Here is a 15323-nt window from a genome sequence, read left to right as displayed (position 1 = left end):
TTTTTTTGGTTGCAAAGCCTGGTAGCCCTGCCGTTTTAATTTTAATAAATTGTCCAATCTCTGTTCCTTAGTTTGTAAATATTTCACGTCTACCCAAAGAATGTCTCAATAGGGTCAGCATCAGTTATTTTTCTCCTTTTTTCAAAGTGAAATTGCCTGCCCTTCACTTGCTGCTTTGTATGCCTCCGTCAGAACAGTGCGTGACTCAACAGTATTACCATTCTCCTTGAAATATAGTTCTGTGGCTTAGTTTATTACCACTTTGTCCCTCAGGTACCAGAGATCGAACCTCCACCACGTAAATGATGTTGTGTCCCACCCATTAAACTCCACCAATAGGAGTGAATGGTCATACATTCCTTTGCCACAAATATAGCATTATTCCGTCTGACAGTGTTGTAGCGTTTTGAAAGGAAATAGTCAGTGCGGGAGAAACTAGTATACACACCTAAATGGAAGGAGTATTACTCAGCTCCAGGGTGTGGTGCCTGTCACACAACCACCAGGTCAAAGGCTACAAGAAATCATCTAAGCTGTGTAGAATTACATTTACTCTTCTGATTGAGCCTATCCAGGTCTTCATGTGATGTCAAATTTGAGATAGCCCCCCACAACACAACACTAAAAGTCACTTGGCTTCTGTGTTAACAATGAGCCCATGTGGTTTAGGGTTGATTACTCTAACCTGGATGGAAGGTACAGGGTGCATAGAATGAGATTCATCCTATCCAAGGCCCTAGAGATTGGCACATCCTGCGCTGAGGATCCCTTTTTACAAACATTTTCTTTATCATCATGAGGACTGTCACTTCCCAAGTGGCAGACATGAACTTTAAATCTGCCTTTACTTTGAAAAGCCTGCTTTCTAGTATCCTGCAAAGGGCCCTTTTAGATGTGTTTCTTGTAAATGAATTGTGTTTGGGATCTGTCTATGGAACTATTGATGTACCACCCTCTCTTTATCTTATTACCAAGACTGTTGATATGCCAGGAAAGAAGAAGTAGGAAAGCCCAGGCCCCCGTAGTTCCCATGCTTGCTCCCATCTTGGGTGCAGCAGGAATAGACATTGTTCCCAACCCGCAGGATCAGTTTTTACTTTGCACGGGCAGGAAAAGTTTTGATCTCCCTTTGTGCTTCCACCAAGCAGGAGAACATTTCACTTGCCCCTGCGCGTGCTCTCAGACAGTGACATAGGATGGAGACCCCTGGGACACCACATCTGAGTGATCCTCGGGCCCATTCAATGTCTCAGGCTGAGAAGGAGGGCCGGAGGGCCGTAGGGCCGCGGGGCCACTCTTTCCATCTACAGTTATGTGGCCTCAGTGGCTTGGATTCCCAGGGCACCGACAGGCTCGTTTGTATAGTATAGCATGGCCCCCCTCCCTTTTATTAGACAACCCTGGGGATGGGTTTTGTGTAGAAAACTTGCTATCTATACAGTGTACCAATGTGAGGTTACACTATGCATATAGTGGGTAGTGGGTAGTGCTAAGCATTTGTTGATCACAGATTCAATAAATGAGACACACTCAAAAACAAACTCGAGACCAATTTAAATAAAAACGCATAGATTTTTATATTAATTTAGACACCCGACCCAACATGATGACCTGGAAATCTACATTTCAAGGTGGAAAGCTTCAAAGGAGCCCACTGCCTAGGTATGCAGATCTGACTTTCCTCACAAGGGAGATGCGGACGCCCCTGGACCAGTGCCCATTTAGCACTTAGACAGGTGCGAAACGTAGTATTCAGAGAGGTATGTCGACCCCCCGGGTCAGTCCCACCCCTAAGGCGAGCTGCCTGATGTGGACACCACATTTCAGAATCTGCTATCTTTGTGTTGGCAGGTTTAAGAATTCTGGGACAGGGTTATGCCCACTTTCCACAGAAAGTAGTCATATAGGTGTGTAGTGGACCCAGGGTGAGAAGCCCATTGGCTACTACCCTACACTATCCAAAAAAACAAACAAAAAAAACTTACATTTAAATTTTAGGGGAGCCCCTGGCACCAGAGATGCAGATCCTGAGAACACTGAAGAGCCTTCGAAAGCAGGAGAGGAGAAAAGAAGCAGTTGATATGGTACCAACCCCGACCGGCCTGTCTGCATCCCTCATTGAAATTTGCACCAAAGTCGACTCATCCTGCAGCTGTGACTCCAGAAAGCCAGGAGGACTGCCTGCCTTCAATAAAGACTCAAGAACTCCTGTGAACAGCGAACCTGTTCTCTTCCAAACTCCAAAGAAGGGACTCTGAAGCCTCTGGAACCGGCAAAACTGGACACCTGATGTCACCACTGCACCAGTCACCTCCAGCCTGAGTTGAAGTGGGCCACCAGTGACCTCAAGGTTCCTCGACTCTCCAGAGTTGGAGTCAATCGAGGTTTCACCCCTCCTGGACTCCCTGACGACACCTGCAGCCTCTGCATGCAGACCCCCTCTACTGCGACCGCTCTGGAAAGGAAAACTTGACCTGAAGACACCTCTGCACTCATCGCCCCAGGGCCGTGAATAAGAGGACCAAAGGTGCCAACCTGTGCCCGAGCATCGTGAGGCCAGAGCCTCATTGTTGGTTCAGCCTGACTGGCTACCAGAGCCTGCAGCCTCTTTTCACAGTGACCGATCTCCATTGAAACGCATTGGGCACCCAATGCTGTTTTGCACCCTGCTCCAGGACATCGCTCTGCCACTTGTGGTGTACTGCTGGTGTTGCCTAGAACCTTGCCTACCACTCACCTTAACTCCTGGAGACTGGTTTTGTAAGTCAGTGTACTTTACCCCTTTGCAGAACTTGTTCTTTCTCCCATAGGATAACAGTGCGGAACTCAAACTGCACAAAGTGCCCACTTTTTAAAGTGAAAAGAATTCATATTCAAAAACATACTTACCTGAACAATTTTTCTCTGATGCCTAAACATACTTGCTAATTTTATAAACTGGTGTGGCTCTCCTTTTTAAGTTGTGTGTCTCATTTATTCAGTGTGTATATTTGTGAATGTCTTGCACTCCTCTTTGTTGCTCGACCACACTACCTCCAATAGAGCACTTTGGGATTGCATAGCAAGCCCCTGACCACTCAGTGGACTTTCTACATGGTATATCTAGTTGTTGACATGCCACATAACAAGCCAGCTTCCTGCACAGTGCCAAAGACATAAGCAAACCAAAAAATGAATTTCCCACGGAAAACCATCCTAACTATAAATACCCTACCAATACATTTGAGCCCTCTTGTTTTACCATGTCACTGACCTTGAGAAAGCATTGGAGCCTGCCTTTTATAAGCAGCTCTGAACAGAAGAGATGGGCATATGGACATCTATGTAGTTTAACAGTTCAACATTATTTGTTTTCCCAATAGAACAGGCTGACACTTACATCTATGTATCTAAGCATCTTACATGTATCCGCAATTCAGCAACACTGATGACACAGACAACTATACGTTTAGGGCCTGATTACGACCTTCGCAAAGGAGATTACTCCGTCCCAAAGGTGACGGATATCCCGCCCACCGTGTTACAAATTCCATTATATCCTATGGAACTTGTAACACGCCGGAAGGGATATCCGTCACATTTGGGACGGAGTAATTCTCTTCCGCCAAGGTCATAATCAGGCCCTTAATCACCATGTGGGTCAATGGAGCACCAACAGACAAGGGCATATGCACATCAACAGAATCTGGAAGCTTTTAGAAACACCTAAGCGGTCATATGAATCTGGACATGGACAAGTGTTGACTTAAAACCATGCAACATAAATATAAGAAGGTGGTAGTGTACAAAACAGGAATGGGGTAGGGCAGAGCAGTCTGCAGCAATACACACTGCCTTACATGGACCTACTGCAACCTTCAGGACATATGTGTGTTCTGAATACCTGCATGGAACTCCCAACGGCATAAACCAGACTGAAATCCTCAATTGTGCCAGACACAGAAGCTCCGTGGCATGCAAAAGATCGATCTGCCGCTTGCTGCCTGACATGGACAAACTGTAGCATAAAAAAGACCAGCACACTCTTTCATGGCAAACAGAGCCCCTGCAGCATGTAGGAATTACACACACTAGATTGCCTGCCTCATACATGCAGCACACTTCAAGCTGGTTAGGGTTTGCCTGCACAGCATGTGTGCTGTGCTTGCAAAATCTCTAGCAAGTAAAATAAAAATCTGAAAAAGGGCCTACAGCTTGCCCTTTACTTACCATTTACGTCCCTCTCATTTGCTTGCTTCCTATAGGTCAGCACCTCCTTCTTGCCTCCAGCTTCCTCCTTGGCTTCGAGTACAGAGAGCTTGGACCACACTCTGCTTCCTGTGGCCAGTGTCCTTCCGCTGTTTTGTTACTTTTGTCATGTACTTTTATTGAGTCCATGTCCAATAAGTAACTCTCCTTTACTGCATCTGAGTTACCACCACTACCACCACCACCACCACCACCACCACCACCACCACCACCCCCCAATCCTCCACTGTTTTTGTGTCTCTCAAATGTAGTTTATTAGCCTACGTCTGACTGTAGAATCATTTTGCTGGCCACTTACAATCCATTACAGATTCTACTTCAAATGCATTTGGTGTTTTGGTATAGCATTACCATTAAATTAAGATGTCTAGTTATAGAAGTCCCTTGTTGGGGGCTCTGTGGTTTTTGCTAAGATTTTAAGGCATATTCAGCAACTCAATATGGGATTATTTAATTCATTTTAATATGTCTGCTTTACCAAAATGGCTCTAAATTGCTTGAAGATGCTAAAGAAGATTGCTAAAAAGAAGATGGATGATGCTCGTACCTGTTGCCACATCCTTTACAGTAAACACTAGTTTGGCAGATGCGTCTACATTCCTGCTTGGAGTGGCTGGGGGGAAGGGGGGGGGGGGGTAGAGAGGGGGTGGATTGGTTCAGTCCACATCTGGGCTCCTGGCGAAGGCTGCGGGACAAGGACGTTCAACCCTGACCTATCCTGATATATACTGGTGATGTAAAACTTTCTTATCAATTCACAAATATTGTTGGACACAAATACCATATGAAAAATATTAATTATGTGGGGTGAAATATTGCAGATTATGCACATCGCGAGTCGTCCGCTGGGGACAGGGTCGCAGTAGAAAAGATGACATCAGCATCCAGGGACTGTACCACATCTGCGAACTAACCCAGCGGCCGGTGTGCACGCACAAACAAGTCCTACGGCTCACAATGGAATAATAACAAGTGACTAATATCTATTATCTATGTCCAACTGAAATCAAACCGTCAAAGAACTGATGGACTGTATGGCAGTGCCGCCCTGTTAACCTACCTGGGGCTGAAGATTTCACCAGTGCACCCTCGACATAAGCATACAAGTGTTTAAGCGTCAGAGTAACAGCTGGACCGTGCAGGACTGTGAAGACGCGTTTAGCGGCACCAGTTTCACTACAGGACTCCATTTCCCATTATCCCGGTCAGGAGGCCGGGGACGCTTGAAAAGGGCAAAAGCACACTGTGGTGTGGGACATGTTTAGCGGCACCAGGCTCATGGCAGGACTCCATTTTCCAGCATCCCAGTCAGGAAGCTTGAAAAGGGCGAAAGCACACCACAGCGCAGGACGTGTTTAGCCCAGGCGCAGCCTGGGTGAAGAGGTCGAAAGAGGCTGGGCTGGGCCACCTCTCTGAAATTAGGCAAAAGCAAGATGAGTGTCATCTTCAAATATCCCTACCAAGTTAAAGTGGAAGGGGTTTTTTGTTTTACCCTCAAAAAGCCCTAACTGATCAGTGCTTAGCAAGTCTATTTGGTGCAAGACGGTTGCTAGATAGGTCTGGAGATTGGTGATCAAGCAGTAAGGGTTAGGGGACCACCAAATTTAACATGAGACTCCTTTCTAGCCTGTGCGATTGGTGTAGTTATCAAAGGAGATAGTTTTGGCAGAGAGACGCCTTTCGATGGAAATGAGTGCCTGCCAGCGAGCATAAGCCAATGTAGGAGCTTATGGGATTTCTGAATGAAGACAGTCGGCCAGTTATCCAAGTCCCCCTTGGCAGCAGCTGGAAATAGTGTTGTGAAGGCTTCCCAAAGAAACGTCAAGGGGATTTTTTTTCTGACTCCCCTCCTTGCTGTAGTAGCCCTTCACTAAAGAAGAAAAAGCCTCTGAAGACATATGGGACTCTCCGAAACTTTGAGCTGCTCTGGCATCCAGGAAGGTCCCTGTAACAGTCGGAGTCAAGTCTCCGGTTTTGAAAATATGTTGGAGAAATTCAAGGAGTCGATTGAGGCATGTCTGATGCCTGTAAAGGAACGATTGCAGGCCTTGGAATCTGCAGTTTCCTTGCTGCATTCCAGGGGGGACCCCAGTACATCCCCAGGTCATGGGTCTTTGGATCTTGAGTGTCATGGCCCCATCCTGGAAAAGGGAATAACATTGGGGGTCAATTTAGCCTCCCAGGAGAGTGACATCCAGCAGCCTTCACACCGTCCTTATTCTAATATAGGTAACCCCGGAAAGCATGTAATGGCGGCCCATGAAAAGTTGTGCAGATTGTAGGGGAACCTGGTAGAAATGGTGTTTGGGGGATGTCCTTGAGCAGGACTGTAGAGAAAGCAGTGCTGGTACAAGCGCGGAGGACGGGTCAAAATTTGTACTTCTGTAATGGTCACACACCTGTACAATTGGAGCTTCCGCCTGACTGTGCCCCTTATGTGGTAATACATACAAAAGTACCACCATTAGCTCTAGGTGCAAGGGAATCCACTGAACAGCTGAAGAATAAGACAGGACACTGGCGGAATAGAAATTGTGATTTTAACTGCTATGACATAACTGACATTTTGTTTGTTAGATGGATTGGGTGGGTGGGAAGGAAGGGAAATGGGACTGTAACATAGTAAACTGTAGATACTCAGGGCTAGCCCAACGTTTGCTCCTGTCATGTCAAGTTGACCCCCAGGCTTGTGAAAAGATTGGCATGGTTCCTTTAGGCTTCTTTTATAGGCACACGCGGCCCTCAGATGGTTTCCGTGTCAGGGGCTTTTCCAAGTGCAGGAGGGTTTGCCACTGCTTTGAGTGAAAAATAGATTCACTGCACTCTCGGATCTGGAGGCAAATGATTGACTGCCAGGACAGGGGTACTTGTCAAGACAGGAGTAAAATGACAAGGTGGTTCCTTTGGGGTCCTCTGCTATAACCACAGGTCTGAGTGGGGTAGGAGAGGTGTCTTCCATTACTCGGCTAATTACTTGGATTCTGGCGGGGTATGCTGCAAAGCTGCAAGATACGCAATGGGTAAAGTTTATCTCAAGCTATGATTTCATTCTACTTCAAGAAACTTGGTCAAAAGGAGCTACTGGATGAATTCCAAAGGTTTGCCGTTCCGGCTGAACGGGCACCCAGCCATCGCTCTCAAGGGGTCTAGTCACCTCGGTTCGCATCTCTAAGATCTCTAGAGCATATCATATTAAATGTAGCCACCGGGGTATCCTGATCATCAGGGTGGTGTTCCCAAATAACTACAACGTACGCCTGGTAAACTTCTACAATGCAGTATGGGATTCTGGTTGACAAATTATGGCCCTTTTCTCTGCTTTGCAGATATTGAAGGCAATGTTGGAGCCTGCTGTATGGAATTCCAAGTTATTGTAACTGGAGATTTTAATGCAAAGATAGGGGGCCATCACACTGCTGGGAATCCTCTTGAGAAGGATCATAGCGTGTATGTGTAAGGAAATGCCTCCTCGGCATGGCTACCCCCTGACTTTTTGCCTTTGCTGATGCTAAGTTATGATTTGAAAGTGTGCTGGGACCCTGCTAACCAGGCCCCAGCACCAGTGTTCTTTCCCTAAACTGTACCTTTGTCTCCACAATTGGCACAACCCTTGCACTCAGTTAAGTCCCTTGTAACTGGTACCCCTGGCACCAAGGGCCCTGATGCCAGGGAAGGTCTCTAAGGGCTGCAGCATGTCTTATGCCACCCTGGGGACCCGTCCCTCAGCACATGCACACTGCCTCACACCTTGTGTGTGCTGGTGGGGAGAAAACGACCAAGTCGACATAGCACTCCCCTCAGAGTGCAATGCCAACCTCACACTGCCTGTGGCATAGGCAAGTCACCCCTCTAGCACGCCTTACAGCCCTAAGGCAGGGTGCACTATACCACAGGAGAGGGCATATGTGCATGAGCACTATGCCCATACAGTGTCTAAGCAAAACCTTAGACATTGTAAGTGCAGAGTGCCATGTCAAACACAAACTCCACAGTTCCATAATGGCTACACTGAAAACTGGGAAGTTTGGTGTAGGAAGTTGGCTCTGTATGTGCTATTTCAAAGTAAGGAATAGCATGCACAGAGTCCAAGGGTTCCCCTTAGAGGTAAAATAGTGGTAAAAAGAGATAATACTAATGCTCTATTTTGTGGTAGTGTGGTCGAGCAGTAGGCTTATCCAAGGAGTAGTGTTAAGCATTTGTTGTACATACACATAGACAATAAATGAGGTACACACACTCAGAGACAAATCCAGCCAATAGGTTTTTGTATAGAAAAATATCTTTTCTTAGTTTATTTTAAGAACCACAGGTTCAAATTCTACATGTAATATCTCATTCGAAAGGTATTGCAGGTAAGTACTTTAGGAACTTTAAATCATAAAAATTGCATGTATACTTTACAAGTTATTGACAAATAGCTGTTTTAAAAGTGGACACTTAGTGCAATTTTCACAGTTCCTGGGGGAGGTAAGTTTTTGTTAGTTTTACCAGGTAAGTAAGACACTTACAGGGTTCAGTTCTTGGTCCAAGGTAGCCCACCGTTGGGGGTTCAGAGCAACCCCAAAGTCACCACACCAGCAGCTCAGGGCCGGTCAGGTGCAGAGTTCAAAGTGGTGCCCAAAACACATAGGCTAGAATGGAGAGAAGGGGGTGCCCCGGTTCCGGTCTGCTTGCAGGTAAGTACCCGCGTCTTCGGAGGGCAGACCAGGGGGGTTTTGTAGGGCACCGGGGGGGACACAAGCCCACACAGAAATTTCACCCTCAGCAGCGCGGGGGCGGCCGGGTGCAGTGTAGGAACAAGCGTCGGGTTCGCAATGTTAGTCTATGAGAGATCTCGGGATCTCTTCAGCGCTGCAGGCAGGCAAGGGGGGGGGGTTCCTCGGGGAAACCTCCACTTGGGCAAGGGAGAGGGACTCCTGGGGGTCACTTCTCCAGTGAAAGTCCGGTCCTTCAGGTCCTGGGGGCTGCGGGGGCAGGGTCTCTCCCAGGCGTCGGGACTTAGGATTCAAAGAGTCGCGGTCAGGGGAAGCCTCGGGATTCCCTCTGCAGGCTGCGCTGTGGGGGCTCAGGGGGGACAGGTTTTGGTACTCACAGTATCAGAGTAGTCCTGGGGTCCCTCCTGAGGTGTTGGATCTCCACCAGCCGAGTCGGGGTCGCCGGGTGCAGTGTTGCAAGTCTCACGCTTCTTGCGGGGAGCTTGCAGGGTTCTTTCAAGGCTGCTGGAAACAAAGTTGCAGCCTTTCTTGGAGCAGGTCCGCTGTCCTCGGGAGTTTCTTGTCTTTTCGAAGCAGGGGCAGTCCTCAGAGGATGTCGAGGTCGCTGGTCCCTTTGGAAGGCGTCGCTGGAGCAGGATCTTTGGAAGGCAGGAGACAGGCCGGTGAGTTTCTGGGGCCAAGGCAGTTGTCGTCTTCTGGTCTTCCTCTGCAGGGGTTTTCAGCTAGGCAGTCCTTCTTCTTGTAGTTGCAGGAATCTAATTTTCTAGGGTTCAGGGCAGCCCTTAAATACTAAATTTAAGGGCGTGTTTAGGTCTGGGGGGTTAGTAGCCAATGGCTACTAGCCCTGAGGGTGGGTACACCCTCTTTGTGCCTCCTCCCAAGGGGAGGGGGTCACAATCCTAACCCTATTGGGGGAATCCTCCATCTGCAAGATGGAGGATTTCTAAAAGTTAGAGTCACTTCAGCTCAGGACACCTTAGGGGCTGTCCTGACTGGCCAGTGACTCCTCCTTGTTGCTTTCTTTGTTCCCTCCAGCCTTGCCGCCAAAAGTGGGGGCCGTGGCCGGAGGGGGCGGGCAACTCCACTAAGCTGGAGTGCCCTGCTGGGCTGTGACAAAGGGGTGAGCCTTTGAGGCTCACCGCCAGGTGTCACAGCTCCTGCCTGGGGGAGGTGTTAGCATCTCCACCCAGTGCAGGCTTTGTTACTGGCCTCAGAGTGACAAAGGCACTCTCCCCATGGGGCCAGCAACATGTCTCTGGTGTGGCAGGCTGCTGGAACTAGTCAGCCTACACAGACAGTCGGTTAAGTTTCAGGGGGCACCTCTAAGGTGCCCTCTGGGGTGTATTTTGCAATAAAATGTACACTGGCATCAGTGTGCATTTATTGTGCTGAGAAGTTTGATACCAAACTTCCCAGTTTTCAGTGTAGCCATTATGGTGCTGTGGAGTTCGTGTTTGACAGACTCCCAGACCATATACTCTTATGGCTACCCTGCACTTACAATGTCTAAGGTTTTGTTTAGACACTGTAGGGGTACCATGCTCATGCACTGGTACCCTCACCTATGGTATAGTGCACCCTGCCTTAGGGCTGTAAGGCCTGCTAGAGGGGTGTCTTACCTATACTGCATAGGCAGTGAGAGGCTGGCATGGCACCCTGAGGGGAGTGCCATGTCGACTTACTCGTTTTGTCCTCACTAGCACACACAAGCTGGCAAGCAGTGTGTCTGTGCTGAGTGAGAGGTCTCCAGGGTGGCATAAGACATGCTGCAGCCCTTAGAGACCTTCCTTGGCATCAGGGCCCTTGGTACTAGAAGTACCAGTTACAAGGGACTTATCTGGATGCCAGGGTCTGCCAATTGTGGATACAAAAGTACAGGTTAGGGAAAGAACACTGGTGCTGGGGCCTGGTTAGCAGGCCTCAGCACACTTTCAATTGTAAACATAGCATCAGCAAAGGCAAAAAGTCAGGGGGCAACCATGCCAAGGAGGCATTTCCTTACATTTGGTATCAAACTTCTCAGCACAATAAATGCACACTGATGCCAGTGTGCAATTTATTGTAAAATACACCCAGAGGGCATCTTAGAGATGCCCCCTGAATACATACCCAACTTCTAGTGTAGGCTGACCAGTTCCGGCCAGCCTGCCACACACCAGACATGTTGCTGGCCACATGGGGAGAGTGCCTTTGTCACTCTGTGGCCAGGAACAAAGCCTGTACTGGGTGGAGGTGCTTCTCATCTCCCCCCGCAGGAACTGTAACACCTGGCGGTGAGCCTCAAAGGCTCACCCCTTTTGTTACAGCGCCCCAGGGCATCCCAGCAAGTGGAGATGCCCGCCCCTCCGGCCACTGCCCCCACTTTTGGCGGCAAGGCTGGAGGAGATAATGAGAAAAACAAGGAGGAGTCACCCACCAGTCAGGACAGCCCCTAAGGTGTCCTGAGCTGAGGTGACCCCTGCCTTGAGAAATCCTCCATCTTGAGTTTGGAGGATTCCCCCAATAGGATTAGGGATGTGCCCCCCTCCCCACAGGGAGGAGGCACAAAGAGTGTAGCCACCCTCAAGGACAGTAGCCATTGGCTACTGCCCTCCAAGACCTAAACACACCCCTAAATTCAGTATTTAGGGGCTCCCCATAACCCAGGAAAGCAGATTCCTGCAACCTGAAGAAAGAAGGACTGCTGACCTACACGCCTTCAGAGAAGGAGGAAGATAACAACTGCTTTGGCCCCAGCCCTACCGGCCTGTCTCCAACCTCGAAAACCTGCTCCAGCTACGCATCTGGACTACCCTGGACTACAGGACCAAGAAACTCCAGTGAACAGTGGCCCTGCTCAAAACCAGCTACTTCTTTGCACCAAAGAAGCAACTTCCAAGGACTTCACATTTCCCGCTGTAGGCGTGAGACTCTACACTCTGCACCCGACGCCCCCAGCTCGACCTGCAGAAAACTAACACCTCAGGGAGGACTCCCCGGCGACTGCGAGCGCATGAGTAACCAGAGACGACCCCCCTGAGCCCCCACAGTGACCCTCTGCCAAGGAGAGGTGGTGGCTGACCCGAGAAGCCCCCCCTGTGCCTTCCTGCACCGCTAGAGTGACCCCCGGGTCCCTCCATTGTTTTCTACCTGAAACCAGACGCCTGCTTTGCACACTGCACCCGGCCGACCCTCTGCCGCTGAGGGTGTGTTTTGTGTGCCTACTTGTGTCCCCCCAGTGCTCTACAAAACCCCCCTGGTCTGCCAGCCGAGGACGCAAGTACTTATCTGCTGGCGGACTGGAACCGGAGCACCCCTGTTCCCCACAGGCGCCTATGTGTTTTGGGCACCTCTTTGACCTCTGCACCTGACCGGCCCTGAGCTGCTGGTGTGGTAACTTTGGGGTTGCCTTGAACCCCCAACGGTGGGCTGTCTATGCCCCAGGACTGAGACTTGTAAGTCTTTTACTTACCTCCTAATCTAACCTTTACTTACCTCCTCCAGGAACTGTTGATTTTTGCACTGTGTCCACTTTGGAAGTAGCTTATTGCCATTTTAACAAAGACAGTACATGATATTGTTTTCCATTCAAAGTTCCTAAAGTATCTAAGTGAAGTACCTTACATTTAAAGTATTAACTGTAAATCTTAAACCTGTGGTTCTTAAAATAAACTAAGAAAATATATTTTTCAATATAAAAACCTATTGGCCTTGGGTAAGTCTTTGAGTGTGTGTTCCTCATTTATTGCCTATGTGTGTAAAACAAATGCTTAACATTACCCTCTGATAAGCCTACAGCTCGACCACACTACCACAAAATAGAGCATTAGAATTATCTACTTTTGCCACTATCTTACCTCTAAGGGGAACCCTTCGACTCTGTGCACACTATTTCTTACTTTGAAATAGTATATACAGAGCCAACTTCCTACAGTATGAAATGAGGGTTTACAGGATGCGAGGGGGTAGGACCTTGTGAAAGGGCTGCAGAGACTGGGTTTGTTGAACATCTTTGACCTCGAAATTGCTTCTGATAATCAGGCACCAACATTTGTAGGGAGAGGGGTCGGTTCTATAATTGACTATATTTTCGTGTCTCCCCCCCAGTGAGAAATTTGGTCCAGCAAGGGGAGGTCCAAAGGCAGAATTTTAGTGATCACAACCCCTTTACGGTGTCCTTAAACTTCCCATGCAACAAGTGTATATCAGTGATTGGTGGGCCGGTTTGCCCGAGAACAAAAGATCAGGGCCGAAGAATTTGTTGGAGACAGACAAACATCCCACAGGTAGTAGAGAGGGTGGTGAGACAAAAATCTAAACCTGATAGTAGGGATTATTTTGGCTGAATCCCCCTCACTGAGGGAGGTGAATGATACTGCAAATAAAATAAATGATTCCATCAACGATATCCTGACCAAAAATTAAGAGGCCATTCCTAAGCATCAGGGCGGATGGTTTAATAAACCCTGTTACGCAGCGAGGAAAGAGGGCACTGAAGGCACAGGCTAGAGATAAAGTCTATGTGAGTATCATGCGGGCTCAGTATGAGCTTGCTCTGAAAGAGAGAAAACAGCAGCCCAAGGAGCAGGCTTGGGAGGATTTGCAGTGTGCGTTGTGCACCAAAAACTCAAGCCTGTTCTGGAAGATAGTAACTAGGGGTATCCTTGAGATAGGAACATCTGAGGGACTGGGCTGTAATATTCCCCCTGACGAGTGGGGGAGTCATTTTTGCAGTGTTTTCCTGGGAGGGATCCATGGGGAGAAAATGGATGATTTGTTTGGTTATACCCCAAATCTGTCTATCAGATTTACATGGGAGGATGTGATGCTGGCTCTGCAGGATAGCTCAAGTCACAAAGCGCCTGGTCCTGATGCAATCCCAATGGACCTGTATACTAGCTATTCTCAGTTGTGGGCACTAATAATGCTAAATGTCTTCAATGCGGCAATGAGTGTGGAAATCACTTTCTCCTGGAAACCTGTGTGCATTGTTCCAGGGTATAAAAAGGGAAACCGCAGTGATCCAAAATCCACTTCTAGACTCCTCGATAAAATATCTTGGGGCAAATTTTCTTACGGCACATTGAGGAATATGTGAGAGCATGATGTGATGAGTGAGGTGCAGTATGCTTTTAGGGAAGGGTTGGGGACCCAGGAGCAATGTCTGAACTTGCTTATGTTGATTGGTAAATATACACAGGCGAAGAGGGGTACTTTTTATCTTGCCTTCATGGACCTTAGCTGTGCCTTTGACAAAGTAAATCATAGTAAACTATGGGAACGTTTAACTTCTATGGGTATGGAGTCCCAAATCGTGGAGCTGCTCCGATACTTACACTCTGAAACAAATGATTCCATGAGACATGGGACCCATGGGGAATGCACAGAATTTTTTAATTTCAAAAGAGGCGTGAGACTGGGGAGTGTTTTGGCCCCCACTTTGTTCCTATTATGTACAAGTGGCTTGCACAACTTTTTGGTGGATAGATGCAGAGATGTTCCTAAAAAAAATGGTAAAGAGTGTGCCGTCCCTGAGATATGCGGATGATGAGGTGCTTATGGCACATACTATGAATGGTCTCCGCGAGGTGGTTAAGGCGTATGTCGACTTTGTCGGATTTAGATTTAGAGGTCAACAGCAGCAAAACCCACTTCATGGTCTGTGGCAATCCAATGAGCAAAGTAGGGGCTTTGGTGATAAACGGCCAAAACATCAGCCGTGTGCATGAGTTTCCCTATCTAGATGTGACTTTTGATGACAAAGAAACATGGAAGCCCTGCATAGCAAGGCGATGTGCGCAATTCAATGCCACTGTAGGGGCTTCTTTTGATTTTGCAATAAGAGTGGGGAAGAAGCCCATACTGCCTCTGCTTGAGGTGTATAAAAGTAAATGCCTCCCGATTCTTATGTACGGGCACCACCCTGGGGTTATTCGGGTAGCATGTCCCCGAAGATAGAGGAAAATCCCTTCTGCAGAAGGTTACTGGGTGTGGGGCAAAATATGTCTGGGTTTTGCCTACACGAGGAACTGAAATAGGAGTTTGTGGAGGATGGCATTAAGATTGTGCCTCTTCTGTTGTGGATTTCTGCGTGATGAAAAAATTGTACCTCCCTAAATAGGGAGATGTTGCATGATTGTTTGGCGTTTGACCGAGTTTTGGATATCCCTTGGTTGGCATTTACAAAACAGGTCGCCACTTTTCTTGGTCGCCCAGAAATGTTTAATGCCACACAATGTTTAACATGTACTGACAGACGGTGGGTGAAGGAGAATTCTGAAAACTAACAGGGAGGCAGAGGAACTAATGAAACCAACTGTGAGGGATTTTTTTTTAATGTTAAAGCTGCAGGCGGGTCCTGAGATGCATCTTTTGGCGGTA

At 48.0% G+C, this 15323-nt stretch overlaps 1 protein-coding gene across 2 annotated transcripts in view; it reads right to left on the bottom strand.

Annotated features, from left to right (window-relative positions):
• Positions 1-15323, bottom strand: part of LYPLA2 (lysophospholipase 2) — a 94335-nt gene that overhangs the window by 14636 nt on the left and 64376 nt on the right. The window lies entirely within an intron of this gene.

Source organism: Pleurodeles waltl, chromosome 3_1 (assembly GCF_031143425.1).
Source record: "Pleurodeles waltl isolate 20211129_DDA chromosome 3_1, aPleWal1.hap1.20221129, whole genome shotgun sequence".
Lineage (NCBI taxonomy): Eukaryota > Metazoa > Chordata > Amphibia > Caudata > Salamandridae > Pleurodeles > Pleurodeles waltl.
This window is presented reverse-complemented; position numbering and strand designations above follow the sequence as displayed.